Below are 17,060 nucleotides of genomic sequence, written 5' to 3'. Positions count from 1 at the left end.
ACCGCCACCCCTTGTCTTACCGGAGTCAGCCGTTCTATCCTGCCGATGTAGCGTATATAGCCCGCTAGCTGTATGTTGTCCATGTCGTCGTTCAGCCACGACTCGGTGAAACATAAGATATTACAGTTTTTCATGTCCTGTTGGTAGGATAACCGTAATATTAGGTCATCTAATTTATTTTCAAATGATTGAACATTGGCTAATAGGATTGATGGAAGAGGCAGTCTACTCGCTCGCCGTCGGATCCTTACAAGGCACCCCGACCTACATCCACGATATCTCTGTCTCTTTCTCCTGTGAATGACAGGGATTTGGGCCTTGTCGGGTGTCTGTAGGATATCCTTAGCGTCCGACTCGTTTAATAAAAAAATCTTCATCCAATACGAGGTGAGTAATCGCTGTCCTGATATCCAAAAGCTCTTTTTGGTTATAAGAGACGATGGCAGAAACATGATGTACAGAATAAATACACATAATAGTACAATTAGTTAGAAGGCAGTAAAACGGCAGCCATCTTCTCCGGCGCCATCAACATGAGCGAATCATGACATCAGTGATCTTCAGGTCGGAGCTCTAGAAAGAGTTCCCGACTTGGAATTCCGAGTTGGATGATCGTTCAAAACATATTTTCCCAGTCGGAGCTCATATTTTCAGAGTTCCCAGTTGTCTTGAACTCACTGAAGTCTGAGATTTCCCAGTTCCGATTTGCCAGTTGTTTGAACGCGGCAAAGTCATGCTGGATTGACAGCATGGCCAATGTATTAAACCTTTTCTGGCCCATGGTGTTGTATGTGAATGTCTATCCTTTTAAGCTTGGAAAAGAGACCCTTAACCCCAGACTTGGACAACACACCCACTCCACTGAATAGCAGGCTAGTGATTGCTTTGCAACGCTTGCAATTAGCCACTGATTCCTTCCAAACCACTCATTGGTGAATTTGCGATTTCCAACATGTTGTGTAATGTTCATGTCCAATGGCCGATGAGCACCGATACGTTTTATCTATAATTTCTCTTCATATGACAAGGATTGAAAAGGATTTTCCAGTAGATTGTCGACTTGATTCATGATGATGACTGCTTGTCTAGCTTGCTAGCTAAGATTTTGAAAGTATGATGTTGACATGATCAGTCCAATCAAAGCTATGGTAGATATAACATGATTTGACGTAATTTTATCTGTGGCCAATGACCTTAAGCCTTCTTTGATGGGCATTTCTAATGTAAATCTATGGAAACACCCAAGAGGCTTGAATTTTTTAGCTCTCCCCGTAGATTTTGCGGTGACGTAGTTTCCACATGAGTGGCAGAACACTGAGCCAATCACGGCGCAACTAGAGAACATTACCAACCCTTACGCTCCGTATTTTCTGCTGGCTGCCCCACCACCACAGAAAGCACTGAGCTAGGCTGAAACACCTGCATTTTGGAGCTGCCTTACTCAAGAAAGCAAAAAAGAGACCATGTTTGTATGTGGCTTTATTAACTCAATTATTTTGTTTTTACATTGTTTGCAAACTGATATGTGACACGTATTAATGCCAAAATAACATGCAAAACAGGCAAAATATTATTATAATAATGCAGTATATATATGTATATATATATATATATATACAGTGGGGGAAAAAAGTATTTAGTCAGCCACCAATTGTGCATGTTCTCCCACATAAAAAGATGATGGAGGCCTGTAATTTTCATCATAGGTACACGTCAACTATGACAGACAAAATGAGAAAAAATATTCCAGAAAATCACATTGTAGGATTTTTAATGAATTTATTTGCAAATTATGGTGGAAAATAAGTATTTGGTCAATAACAAAAGTTTCTCAATACTTTGTTATATACCCTTTGTTGGCAATTACACAGGTCAAACGTTTTCTGTAAGTCTTCACAAGGTTTTCACACACTGTTGCTGGTATTTTGGCCCATTCCTCCATGCAGATCTCCTCTAGAGCAGTGATGTTTTGGGGCTGTCGCTGGGCAACACAGACTTTCAACTCCCTCCAATGATTTTCTATGGGGTTGAGATCTGGAGACTGGCTAGGCCACTCCAGCACCTTGAAATGCTTCTTACGAATCCACTCCTTCGCTGCCCGGGCGGTGTGTTTGGGATCATTGTCATGCTGAAAGACCCAGCCACGTTTCATCTTCAATGCCCTTGCTGATGGAAGGAGGTTTTCACTCAAAATCTCACGTTACATGGCCCCATTCATTCTTTCCTTTACACGGATCAGTCGTCCTGGTCCCTTTGCAGAAAAACAGCCCCAAAGCATGATGTTTTCACCCCCATGCTTCACAGTAGGTATGGTGTTCTTTGGATGCAACTCAGCATTCTTTGTCCTCCAAACACGACGAGTTGAGTTTTTACCAAAAAGTTCTATTTTGGTTTCATCTGACCATATGACATTTTCCCAATCCTCTTCTGGATGCACTCTAGCAAACTTCAGACGGGCCTGGACATGTACTGGCTTAAGCAGGGGGACACGTCTAGCACTGCAGGATTTGAGTCCCTGGCGGCGTAGTGTGTTACTGATGGTAGGCTTTGTTACTTTGGTCCCAGCTCTCTGCAGGTCATTCACTAGGTCCCCCCGTGTGGTTCTGGGGTTTCTGCTCACCGTTCTTGTGATCATTTTGACCCCACGGGGTGAGATCTTGCATGGAGCCCCAGATCGAGGGAGATTATCAGTGGTCTTGTATGTCTTCCATTTCCTAATAATTGCTCCCACAGTTGATTTCTTCAAACCAAGCTGCTTACCTATTGCAGATTCAGTCTTCCCAGCCTGGTGCAGGTCTACAATTTTGTTTCTGGTGTCCTTTGACAGCTCTTTGGTCTTGGCCATAGTGGAGTTTGGAGTGTGACTGTTTGAGGTTGTGGACAGGTGTCTTTTATACTGATAACAAGTTCAAACAGGTGCCATTAATACAGGTAACGAGTGGAGGACAGAGGAGCCTCTTAAAGAAGAAGTTACAGGTCTGTGAGAGCCAGAAATCTTGCTTGTTTGTAGGTGACCAAATACTTATTTTCCACCATAATTTGCAAATAAATTCATAAAAAATCCTACAATGTGATTTTCTGGAAAAAAAAATCTCAATTTGTCTGTCATAGTTGACGTGTACCGATGATGAAAATTACAGGCCTCTCTCATCTTTTTAAGTGGGAGAACTTGCACAATTGGTGGCTGACTAAATACTTTTTTTCCCCACTGTATATATATATATATATATCTATATATATATATATATATTTATTATTTATTATAAAAACATTTAGCTAAACATGTGGGGCTCAGATTTTGCAGGGCATGTTTTTTATTGTATATTTTGGATGTTGGATGTGTCTGTGCTACATAATTTCAAATAAATAGTCTTAAATTGCATTCTGAGAGGCAAGGTCTATACAATTTCCATTCAGTGGAAATTATATTGATATGTTGAATTATATGTTTGTTCAGTAGTTATATCATAACTTGCTGATCTTGTCATAACTTGCTGAATATATTATATTGATCTTGTACAGTAGTCCAGTCAAATGTCTACTTGTCAGGTCAATGATAATGAAGCAATCTGAAGAAATATCACAGTGGTTACAAGTGCAGTGTTTATTGCTGATAAGAACAATGAATTGCATTGAAAGTCATGATAAAAGTAATTGAAAATCATTAGAAATTATGGGAAGTAATGATACCTTTAGCTGACTTTTTTTTTAAGCCAACCAACTATATTGGAAAAGGACTACTTTCCAGCAAACATTAGCGACATTCTGGTCTACCCTTCCTGGACAACCAGAACACCAACTGTTATCAATGTTATAGAATATTTTCTAAACTGTTAATGTACGTACTGCAATGGGCAACCAATGTCTGTTCTTGCTTCATTCTATGGCAAACTGTTATAAAACTTCACAAGCATTTACAAACATTTAATACACATAGCTGCAGGTTGTATGATGATTTATCATTCAAGTTTACATTATGACATATACAGTAGCAAAATACTTCATTTGAGTGTTGAGTTCTATGTCTATGGAAGACAATTATTAAATAAGTATGACCATAGCCATACAATATAATGGGGTTCAATGTAATTCTGTGATACTGACCATTTATGTCCTCAACTGGAAGACTTCTCCACTTCGACTCTCCACTGGTGTACACCATGGCCCCCAGAATTCCCGTCCACAGAGCCGCACAGTTGCATCCATCTGAACCTCCCCTACACACAGCACACACAGCAGCAGCAGAGAGAGCAACTGGAACTTCATGGTGGATCAGTGGATCAAGATGCTGTAGATTGTGGATTCACTACACACAGTTTCTGTCTCTCTGAAGACACCTGTCTGGTCTCCCTTTTTATATAGTCTCTCTAGTTATGCAATGCTTTCCTATAGTCTTTTCAGGTGTCATACGTGAGTCCTCTCTGGTTATCATCATCTGCAGATGATATGTTGTTTTTTGATGGTGGGTGAGTTTTTAGATCATTTGGGGGAGACAGTTTATTGCTATGCACTGGTAAAGTGTTCCTTAATGAGGGTATGTTGATATACAGTGAGGGAAAAAAGTATTTGATCCCCTGCTGATTTTGAACGATTGCCCACTGACAAAGACATGATCAGTCTATAATTGTAATGGTAAGTTTATTTGAACAGTGAGAGACAGAATAACAACAAAAAGATCCAGAAAAACACATGTAAAAAATGTTATAAATTGATTTGCATTTTAATGAGGGAAATAAGTATTTGACCCCTCTGCAAAACATGATTTAGTACTTGGTGGCAAAACCCTTGTTGGCAATCACAGAGGTCAGAAGTTTCTTGTAGTTGGCCACCAGGTTTGCACACATCTCAGGAGGGATTTTGTCCCACTCCTCTTTGCAGATCTTCTCCAAGTCATTAAGGTTTCGAGGCTGACGTTTGGCAACTCAAACCTTCAGCTCCCTCCACAGATTTTCTATGGGATTAAGGTCTGGAGACTGGCTAGGCCACTCCAGGACCTTAATGTGCTTCTTCTTGAGCCACTCCTTTGTTGCCTTGGCCGTGTGTTTTGGGTCATTGTCATGCTGGAATACCCATCCACAACTCATTTTCAATGCCCTGGCTGAGGGAAGGAGGTTCTCACCCAAGATTTGACGGTACATGGCCCCGTCCATCATCCCTTTGATGCGGTGAAGTTGTCCTGTCCCCTTAGCAGAAAAACACCCCCAAAGCATAATGTTTCCACCTCCATGTTTGACGGTGGGGATGGTGTTCTTGGGGTCATAGGCAGCATTCCTCCTCCTCCAAACACGGCGAGTTGAGTTGATGCCAAAGAGCTCCATTTTGGTCTCATCTGACCACAAAACTTTCACCCAGTTCTCCTCTGAATCATTCAGATGTTCATTGGCAAACTTCAGACGGGCATGTATATGTGCTTTCTTGAGCAGGGGGACCTTGCGGGCGCTGCAGGATTTCAGTCCTTCACGGCGTAGTGTGTTACCAATTGTTTTCTTGGTGACTATGGTCTCAGCTGCCTTGAGATCATTGACAAGATCCTCCCGTCTAGTTCTGGGCGGATTCCTCACCGTTCTCATGATCATTGCAACTCCACGAGGTGAGATCTTGCATGGAGCCCCAGGCCGAGGGAGATTGACAGTTCTTTTTTGTTTCTTCCATTTGCGAATAATCGCACCAACTGTTGTCACCTTCTCACCAAGCTGCTTGGCGATGGTCTTGTAGCCCATTCCAGCCTTGTGTAGGTCTACAATCTTGTCCCTGACATCCTTGGAGAGCTCTTTGGTCTTGGCCATGGTGGAGAGTTTAGAATCTGATTGATTGATTGCTTGCTTCTGTGGACAGGTGTCTTTTATACAGGTAACAAACTGAGATTAGGAGCACTCCCTTTAAGAGTGTGCTCCTAATCTCAGCTCGTTACCTGTATAAAAGACACCTGGGAGCCAGAAATCTTTCTGATTGAGAGGGGGTCAAATACTTATTTCCCTCATTAAAATGCAAATCAATTTATAACATTTTTGACATGCGTTTTTCTGGATTTTTATTTATTTATTCTGTCTCTCACTGTTCAAATACATCTACCATTAAAATTATAGACTGATCATTTCTTTGTCAGTGGGCAAACGTACAAAATCAGCAGGGGATCAAATACTTTTTTCCCTCACTGTAGATACAGATAAGTGGCGATCGGTGCCATTTAAGATTAGGAAAGACCATTTGAGCATGGCCTTATTTCTATTACAGCATATTGGATGACTGTCATTCTTATTCCATTCACCCAGCTCAATGTGACATCGATAGGTTTAGGCTACTACTTTTTCCCTATACCCATAATGAGGTTTCTATAACCTAGCCTATGAATGATCTAGGGTGTAATCATTAGTCCAAACCCTTGCAAACGAGAGTTTCTTTTGGACAAATGTTGGTATGTTTATCCCTGTTTCGTTCCGTTTGCTTCCATTTACGTTTTTCAACAGAATCGGTGGTATGAATACACCCCCGATCACGCCGCACACAGTTCACTTTCATAGCAGCCACATACAAACAGCATGATCACTTTGCTCATTGTATAATTCCTTCTCGCATCTATGCGCTCTCCTCCTCTCACCTTTTCCCTTCGCTTGTGGACTTCAGTGCACAACACAACAGCTGTCTGTGACCAGGCGAAAAAACCTTTCCAAGCCAAACCTTCATACCATAACCGTTAAACGCTACACACAGCCTACATCGTTGTCACCATATTAGCTAACGTCATAGTCAACATAGCTACTAGAACTAACGCATTAGTAAACCCGCTACAATCATGCAGTACAGTGTACAGCAAGCAGTTTAGCAGTTACACCGGCGGGCCACGTGGCAATAAATTAATAAAACCAAAAGCTTACCTTGACTTCCAAGAGCTCCAGCGTTGGATAGCCTTAGCCAGCTAGTTAACATAGCATCCCTCTCTGTTTGGGCCAGGTGTTTAAGTAGGCTAAACTAGCTAGCTGCATTCGCTAGCTAGCTAAGTAAGTGAAAGAAATACAACAAAATATAGCTATCTCTCTCTCTCTTGCTTCTCCTTCATTTTTGAAGAAACACATTTGTTCAAAACTGTTCAACTATTGTCTTTCTCTCTCTTTGAGTCAACTACTCACCACGTGTTATGCACTGCAGTGCTAGCTAGCTGTAGCTTATGCTTTCAGTACTAGATTCATTCTCTGATCCTTTGATTGGGTGGACAATATGTCAGTTCATGCTGCAAGAGCTCTGATAGGTTGGAGGACGTCCTCCAGAAGTCGTCATAATTACTGTGTAAGTATGGAAGGAGATGAGAACCATGAGCCTCTTAGGTTTTGTATTAAAGTCAATATACCCAGAGGAGGATGGAAACTGCTACCCCAGAGAGTGCTGTTGAGGCTACTGTTGACCTTCACTGCAAAACATTGTGTTTTAATCAATTATTTGGTGACTTGAATATATTTTGTATAGTTTTATCTAAAAAGGATAACTTTTTTAATGTTTAACTATTAATTATTTTAGGAAATTCACTAGAGAGGATGGTCCTCCCCTTCCTCCTCTGAGGAGCATCGACTGATACAGATATAGATATCTGGCCATCATAACACAGATGAATAAGGCAATGGCCTTCCACATAGCAACATAGTGGTATTTGTGGCAATTTTCTCATCACAATGTCAACATTTCCAAGAAAGGGCCTGAAAGCATTTTTGCATCTCACGATATCTCGTCAGTAAAAAGTAAAAGTTACCTTGTCCGAAAGAGATTTACATGGTTATCAAAACGTCATGCCAGGGTAAGCCTACACGAAACACAGCCCTTGTTTTAAGTGTTTCTAAAATTCCCTATGGGAAAAATGAACGGTGTAAAAACGATTGGAACCATTTCCCTGTTTGACGGCTAGGTTTTATGGGTATTATGACACCTCCACTGTGGTGCTCTATAACATCAAATGATTGTCTGTTATTTTTGGTAATGGATAGTGGTAGCCAAATTACACCAACATCTGTAACTATTTGTCTGATACTCTCTCAGAAGAAGATTGTAAATCAAGATTAAGGACTGTATTCAATCTGTATCGCTGAAGCGTTATATATATTTAAACACTATGAGATTGGAATAATACTGTAAAATTTAGAAAATTATGATAATGCCATTTTAGTGTAAGAGCTGTTTGAAAAGACCACCTGAAATGTCTGCCTGTTTTGGTGGGATGGAGTTTTGGCCTGCCTGGTGACATCATCATTCATTTTGGAGGGTGTTTTGCCTTTATCTGACACTTCAGCAACTGGTTACAATGTGTTCGTAACAAAATTCCCCAGCAAGAATCCCTCCCCCGAAGGCTACTTATACATATTCACGAATTGGGTGTGGGAATTTACACGTGGAGTAGGGCAGCTGTCAGTGTAGCTAGCTAGCAGGCTAACCTTATCTAGCTAGCTAGCCATCTTAGCTAGCTAATGTTATCTGTTGCTGTTTATTTTTTTTACTACACAATATTCAAAAGATTAGCCAGCTGCCCCTATGGCTGGTTCTGGAGCTGGATTTGCATTGATTGCATTGATTTAGGGAAAACTTTGCCACAGATGGAAATCACAGGCCTATATTTGACTTCGCCATCCAGGGGCGCAAATTGGGTTTTAGAAGTGGGGGGGACATAACTTGGTCTGTTTATATTTTATTTATTTATTCATTTTTGGGGCATCTAAAGCTCCTTTCATGCATTTCTACTGTCACGGTTTCGGCCGAGGCTGCCCCTCCTCCTTGTTCGGGCAGGCTTCGGCGGTCGTCGTCCCCGGAGGACTAGCTGCCACCGTTCGATGTTTCATGTTTGTTTGGTTTTGTCTGTTTGTAACACCTGTCCCTTGTTAGTGTTTGATTGTGTTCCCTATTTAAGTTTCGTATGTTGGGTCAGGTGTTATGTGTGATTGTTTTTGTCAGCTGTTTTCATGTTGATGGGGTTTTTCTCTCATACTGTGTTTATTGAGAGTCCGCACTGCGTGCGCCTTTTCTTGTTTTACGCACTGTTGTGTGTGTGCGTTTAGTCGCTCTTGCCTCCCGGTTGGGTTGGCTATTTCTCCTGTTTGGAGTTCATTTTGACTACTAAAGACTGTTGACGAACACCTTTGTGCCTGCGCTTGATTCCCTGCACCACATCCACACTCAGCGTTCTGACAGAATCACACATCACCCATGGAATCAGCAGGAGCAACCGCGCCAACAGAGAGCATGGAGGACCGTCTTCGTGGGCAGGAGGACCGGATCAAACAGATCGGTCATGCCCTGGAGCGGGTGATGAACACTCTCCACCGATGGGAGAACAGCGGGGTACCCACGGCCCCACCTACCGGACCATCCCCATCGGTCAGTCCTCCTGTCCAACTTCCGGAAACCAGTGGGATTCGGCTCTCGCTCCCGAGGGCGTACGACGGCTCCGCTGCCGGGTGTCAAGGGTTCCTGCTGCAAGTGGAGCTCTACCTCGCCACCGTACACCCGGCGCCCTCGGGACACGAGAGCGTCTCCGCCCTCATCTCCTGTCTCACCGGCAAGGCGTTGGAGTGGGCCAACGCCGAATGGAGGAGAATGGACGCCGCTACCACTACCTATGCGGAGTTCTCCCGCCGCTTCCGTGCCGTGTTTGACCATCCACCAGAAGGGAAGGCGGCGGGGGAGCGTCTGTTCTACCTCCGACAGGGGATGAGGAGCGCCCAGGACTTTGCTCTGGAATTCCGGACTCTAGCGGCAGATGCAGGGTGGAATGAGCGGGCCCTCATAGACCACTTCCGTTGCAGCCTCCGGGAGGACGTCCAGAGAGAGTTGGCGTGCAGGGACACCTCGTTGTCGTTTGACCAACTTGTCGACATGTCCATTCGGCTGGACACCCTGCTCGCCACCCGTGGACGTCCCGGGTGGGGTTCGCCCATTTCACCCTCCAGCACCTCCGAGCCGAGCCCTATGGAGCTCGGGGGTGCTGGCGCTAGAGAACGGAGGAATAGGAACCCGAGGGGGGCCGTTCCCTGCACTAACTGTGGCCGTGGAGGGCACACCGCGGCTAGGTGTTGGGGAGGGTCCCCCGGTGGAGGAGAAGGCAGGCCACGCATTGGGGGGTCCCCCCAGGTGAGTAGGCGCCCTACTTACCCAGAGCTTTCTGTCGTTCACCTAACCTTGCCTGTTTGTTTTCCACAGGTTGCACCTCGTTCCCAGCATAAGGCGCTAGTAGATTCAGGCGCAGCTGGGAATTTTGTAGATCGCCAGTTCTGTGTAGAGTTAGGGATTCCTCTCCTTCCTGTTGATAAGCCTTTCCCTGTTCATGCCCTAGATAGCCGTCCGTTAGGATCTGGGTTGATTAGGGAGGTCACGGCACCCCTTAAGATGATGGCGCAGAAGGGTCATGAGGAAACGATTCAGCTCTATCTGATTGACTCTCCTGCGTATCCGGTGGTGCTGGGGCTTCCCTGGTTGATGACCCATGACCCTACTATTTCGTGGCGAGAGAAAGCTCTTAAAGGGTGGTCTGCCCAGTGTGAGGGGCGGTGTCTGGGTGTTTCCATAGGGGCGACCTCGGTGGAAAGTCCGAATCTAATGCCAGCACTGCATATTCCCCCCGAGTATGAGGATTTGAAACTGGTGTTTAGTAAAACTAGGGCGGCGCAGCTGCCCCCTCATAGACTGGGGGATTGTGCGATAGATCTCCAGTCAGGAGCAGCTCTCCCGCGGAGCCATGTGTATCCCTTGTCTCAAGAGGAGAGGAAGGCAATGGAAACTTACATCGCTGAGTCTCTGAGACAGGGATACATACGGCCCTCCACTTCACCCGCTTCCTCGAGTTTCTTTTTTGTGAAGAAAAAGGATGGAGGTCTGCGCCCGTGTATTGATTACCGCGGTCTCAATCAGATTACGGTGAAGTACAGCTATCCACTTCCTCTGATTGCGACTATGACGGAGTCATTACACGGTGCTCAGTTCTTCACAAAATTGGATCTCAGGAGCGCAACTTAGTGCGCATTAGAGAGGGCGATGAATGGAAGACAGCGTTTAGCACGACCTCCGGACATTACGAGTATCTCGTCATGCCATATGGGTTAATGAATGCTCCCTCAGTCTTCCAATCCTTCGTCGATGAGATTTTCCGGGACATGCAGGGACAGGGAGTAGTCGTGTACATAGACGATATTCTGGTGTACAGTCCTACCCGAGCAGAGCATGTAGCCCTGGTGCGCCGAGTATTGAGGAGGCTGTTGGAGCATGACCTATATGTCAAGGCAGAGAAATGTCTGTTCTTTCAGAAGTCGGTCTCCTTTCTGGGTTATCAGTTGTCTGCGTCAGGGGTGAAGATGGAGGTGGACCGGGTGTCAGCTGTGCGTAATTGGCAGACCCCAACCACTGTGAAGGAGGTGCAACAGTTATTGGGTTTTGCGAATTATTACAGGAGGTTTATCCGGGGTTTTGGACAGGTGGCAGCTCCCATAACGTCTCTGTTGAAGGGGGGTCCGGTGCGCTTGCGGTGGTCAGCTGAGGCGGACAGGGCTTTTGGGAAACTGAAGGACCTGTTTACCTCGGCGCCGGTGTTGGCGCATCCGGATCCCTCTTTACCTTTCCAGGTAGAGGTAGACGCGTCAGAGGCCGGTATAGGGGCCGTTCTCTCCCAACGGTCTGGCACACCACCTAAACTCCGTCCCTGTGCCTTTTATTCTAAAAAGCTCAGTCCGGCGGAGCGGAATTATGACGTAGGAGACAGGGAGCTGTTAGCCGTGGTACAGGCCCTAAAGGTGTGGCGGCATTGGCTTGAGGGGGCTCAACACCCTTTCCTCATTCTAACTGACCACCGTAACCTGGAATACATCCGGGCAGCTAGGAGACTGAATCCTCGCCAGGCCCGCTGGACTATGTTTCTAGCCCGGTTTGTGTTTAAAATTACTTACATCCCTGGGTCCCAGAACGGGAAGGCAGATGCCCTGTCTCGGCGGTATGACTCGGAGGAGAGGTCCGTTGAGCCCACTCCCATACTACCAGAGTCTTGTCTGGTTGCACCGGTGGTATGGGAGGTTGATGCCGAGATCGAGCGGGCGTTACGCACCGACCCAAGTCCTCCACAGTGTCCAGTGGGTCGGACGTACGTTCCGCTCGAGGTACGCGATCGCCTCATTTATTGGGCTCATACGTCCCCCTCCTCTGGACATCCAGGTATCGGCCGGACAGTTCACTGCCTTAGCACTAAGTACTGGTGGCCAACATTAGCCAGGGATGTGAGGATTTATGTCTCCTCCTGTTCGGTGTGTGCCCAGTGTAAGGCACCCAGACATTTGCCCAGGGGTAAGCTACAACCCCTGCCCGTTCCACAACGACCCTGGTCCCACCTCTCGGTGGATTTTGTTACCGACCTTCCCCCCTCACAGGGGAATACTACCATCCTGGTCGTTGTGGATCGGTTCTCGAAGGCCTGTCGTCTCCTTCCCATGCCGGGTCTACCCACTGCCCTACAGACCGCTGAGGCTCTGTTTACCCATGTCTTCCGGCATTACGGGGTACCCGAGGATATAGTGTCTGATCGAGGCCCCCAGTTCACCTCCAGAGTGTGGAGAGCGTTTATGGAACAGTTGGGGGTTTCGGTAAGCCTTACCTCGGGTTACCATCCGGAGAGTAATGGGCAGGTTGAACGTGTTAACCAGGATGTGGGTAGGTTTCTGAGGTCTTATTGCCAGGGCCGGCCGGAGGAGTGGGCGAGATACGTTCCTTGGGCCGAGATGGCACAGAACTCTCTCCGCCACTCCTCCACCCAACTAACCCCTTTCCAGTGTGTGTTAGGGTACCAGCCGGTTCTGGCACCTTGGCACGAGAGCCAGATCGAGGTCCCTGCGGTGGATGAGTGGGTGCGGCGCTCGGAGGAGACATGGAACGCTGCCCACGTACATCTGCAGCGGGCCATCCGTCGGCAGAAAACGAGCGCCGATCTCCACCGCAGTGAGGGGCCGGTGTACGCACCTGGAGATCGAGTCTGGCTCTCGACCAGAAACCTGCCCCTCCGCCTGCCCTGCCGGAAGCTGGGTCGGCGGTTTGTGGGGCCATTCAAAGTCCTGAGGAGGTTGAATGAGGTGTGTTACAGGTTAGAACTGCCTATTGATTATAGGAATATTAACCCCTCGTTCCATGTGTCTCTCCTCAGGCCGGTGGTAGCTGGTCCACTCCAGGAGTATGAGATAGAGGAGACTCCTCCGCCCCCGTTGGACATCGAGGGGGCTCCGGCGTACACTGTGAGGTCCATCCTTGATTCGAGACGCCGGATGGGGGGTCTTCAATATCTCGTGGAGTGGGAGGGGTACGGCCCGGAGGAGCGGTGCTGGGTGCCGAGGAGGGACATATTAGACCAGTCCCTGCTGACCGAGTTCCATCGGGGTAATCCTACGCGCCCTGCTCCGCGTCGTCCTGGTCGTCCCCGAGGCCGGGGTCGGCGCACGGCTGGAGCCGCGCGTCAAGGGGGGGGTACTGTCACGGTTTCGGCCGAGGCTGCCCCTCCTCCTTGTTCGGGCAGGCTTCGGCGGTCGTCGTCCCCGGAGGACTAGCTGCCACCGTTCGATGTTTCATGTTTGTTTGGTTTTGTCTGTTTGTAACACCTGTCCCTTGTTAGTGTTTGATTGTGTTCCCTATTTAAGTTTCGTATGTTGGGTCAGGTGTTATGTGTGATTGTTTTTGTCAGCTGTTTTCATGTTGATGGGGTTTTTCTCTCATACTGTGTTTATTGAGAGTCCGCACTGCGTGCGCCTTTTCTTGTTTTACGCACTGTTGTGTGTGTGCGTTTAGTCGCTCTTGCCTCCCGGTTGGGTTGGCTATTTCTCCTGTTTGGAGTTCATTTTGACTACTAAAGACTGTTGACGAACACCTTTGTGCCTGCGCTTGATTCCCTGCACCACATCCACACTCAGCGTTCTGACATCTACACAATCTAATATGACCCCTGGCCCTTCTAGCTGTCTATATTTAGATCAAAAAGTAAGCAAAAAAGCCCACAGTCATCAAGCTAGTTAAGAGATCATCATTAAATATGTTTGTGATTGATAAGACTGAACTAGATCAATGATAATTCAATAATCAATATTGTTGCACCTTTAACATATAGTCTAGCAAATGAAACACTCTTACAAACAAAGTTTCAAAGACTTAACTTTTGATTGTCTTTATTAAGACATCCTCTATATCAAACTGTTGCCAACCACAAGTATGTATCCAGAAAATTCAAGGAATGTATACTTACATGTCATTTGCGGCGTGCATGATCATGAGCAAAGTCATTGTAGCCTATCATTTCACTTCCCCTGTGAGAACCATGAGCAGGGGCTGACTTGGCTTTGCTGTATCGCAGCCAAAGCCTGCCAGCATCCTACCAAACGTTGCACCATGTAGAAAACGCATATACAGACTAGCTCAGAAATAAGTGAAAATTGACAAATTATCCAATGGATTATGGTAATGTTCTGGTTTTAAAAAATGGAGGTGCAAAAAGTTTACACCCCCTATTTTTATTTGCTTCATGGCTCAGGCGGACATGCGGCTGTTTGGCTCATCTCAGTCATAAAGAGGAATAACTTTAAAGCTGTTTCTGATTAATAAACAATGCCATGCTAGTGGGTGGTAACGTTCAAAACCCAGGCCTGAAATGAAACATAGGCTGAAAAGAATTTGTATGTCACATAGGAAAAGACACCGCATTCACACGGATTTGCACGAAGTGGGCAGTTCGGATTTTTCACTTTAAGCCCAAATATATCACACCTTGACTAAAACCATGTGCAACATCATGGGTAAGCTCTAGCCATCGTCTTTTAGCTCCAAAAAGTGGATGTCTACTGGTGTAGGCATTTAAGTAAATCAGGTGTTAAATGAGGTGAAAAGGAGACTGCAGGGCCACTTTAACCACACCGCTAACCTTATGTTGCCTGGCTACCCAAACTCCTTGCTCCGGCCAAACGCTACGCCACGCCCATGGATGTCTATTTCTTCTCCGCAATGAGTCTGGATCTGAGTACCTTCCTAACGATTTCTAGAATGGAAATCCATTCTAGACCGTCTGATTGGGCCCAGAAACTGATGGGTTGGGCCAGAGCCAGAACACGTGGGTAAAGAGGCGTTTTGAAAATTAATCATTGACTTTTTGATACTCTGATGGATAAAGCTGACCCAATCGCTGATGACTGTTTTGTACAACATCCCTCATTTTGACGTCACCACAAACAACTTCAATGATGTCAGTCAGACTGAAGTATGTAGCGAACGATAGAGCTGTGGAATAATTCAGTTTGAGTCGTCAGGCAAAACCTTATGCCTAACCCTAACCTTAAATTAAGACCAAAAAGCAACAAAAATAAATTCATGAATTTTTATGATTTTACTATTTTGACTTTGTGGCTGTGTTATCTAGGGGAAACCAGATAATACTGGTTGAATATAGCCAAAGATAATGGATATACTGACAAGATACTCTCCGCCCTAACAATGGGAGTAGTTGAGCTCCCGCCTATCCTTTCTTTGGATTGGTGGGTACATCTCATCATACCATGGCATTGTTGAATACTTGTTTCTGATTGGCATGAAAGGCATTCTAGAGCTTGCTTTATTTCCCTTTATAAACAGGGTGGTTCGAGCCCTGAATGCTGATTGGCTAACAGCTGTGGTATATCAGACTGTATACCACGGGTATGACAAAACATTTATTTTTACTGCTCGAATTACATTGGTAACCAGTTTATAATAGCAATAAGGCACCTCTGGGGTTTGTGATATATGGCCAATATCCCACAGCTAAGGGCTGTATCAAGGCACTCCGCATTGCGTTGTGCATAAGAACAGCCCTTAGCCATGGTATATTGGCTAAATACCACACCTCCTCGGGCATTATAGCTTAATTATAAACTGGGTGGTTTGAGCCCTGAATGCTGATTGGCTGACAGCTGTGGTATATCAGACCGTATACCACGGGTATGACAAAACAGTTATTTTTACTGCTCTAATTACGTTGGTAAACAGTTTATAATAGCAATAAGGCACCTCTGGGGTTTGTGATATATGGCCAATATACCATGGCTAAGGGCTGTGTCTAGGCACTCTGCGTTGCGTCGTGCATAAGAACAGCCCTTAGTCGTGGTATATTGGCCATATCCCACACCCCCTCTGGCCTTATTGCTTAAATAACGCACAGTATATTTGCTCGGTAGAATTCAATGGCTATAGTTCATTCTTAAAATGTTCTATGTTTGAGCTGCTTTTGAAAGCAAAAGTCGAATTGAAAACATTATTGGCATTATTGAATTTGATTTTCATAATGGCAAGCTAGGACTGATGGTTTGGTTAGCTAAACTAGCAAGTCTGTTTGTTTGGTTACCATGGCAACTACTGTAATTATCTAGTAAATTTCCTAGCTACTTCAGTGGATGTTGAACACATTTACCGGAAAACTAACACATTTCTAGTGGGTTAAAATATAGCCATAGTATAAAAGGGATAATCAACTCGGGGCTCTATGCATTCTCTGGAAAAGAATGCAACTCCATGGAAGGTCAGTTCCACTCCGCTAGCATGTAGTGGAACACACCTTCCACGTAGTTCCTTATTTACCATATAATGCATAGCCCCTTGTCGATTATCCCTTATTACAGTGAGGGAAAAAAGTATTTGATCCCTTGCTGATTTTGTACATTTGCCCACTGACTAAGACATGATCAGTCTATAATTTTAATGGTAGGTTTATTTGAATAGTGAGAGACAGAATAACAACAAAAAAATCCAGAAAAACACATCTCAAAAATGTTATAATGAGGGAAATATGTATTTGACCCCTCTGCAAAACATGACTTAGTACTTGGTGGCAAAACCCTTGTTGGCAATCACAGAGGTCAGACGTTTCTTGTAGTTGGCCACCAGGTTTGCACACATCTCAGGAGGGATTTTGTCCCACTCCTCTTTGCAGATCTTCTCCAAGTCATTAAGGTTTTGAGGCTGACGTTTGGCAACTCGAACCTTCAGCTCCCTCCACAGATTTTCTATGGGATTAAGGTCTGGAGACTGGCTAGGCCACTCCA

Source organism: Coregonus lavaretus (genome assembly GCF_964263955.1).
Source record: "Coregonus lavaretus genome assembly, chromosome: 23".
Classification (NCBI taxonomy): domain Eukaryota; kingdom Metazoa; phylum Chordata; class Actinopteri; order Salmoniformes; family Salmonidae; genus Coregonus; species Coregonus lavaretus.
The sequence above is the reverse complement of the archived record's forward strand: the minus strand, read 5'-3'. Positions refer to the sequence as shown.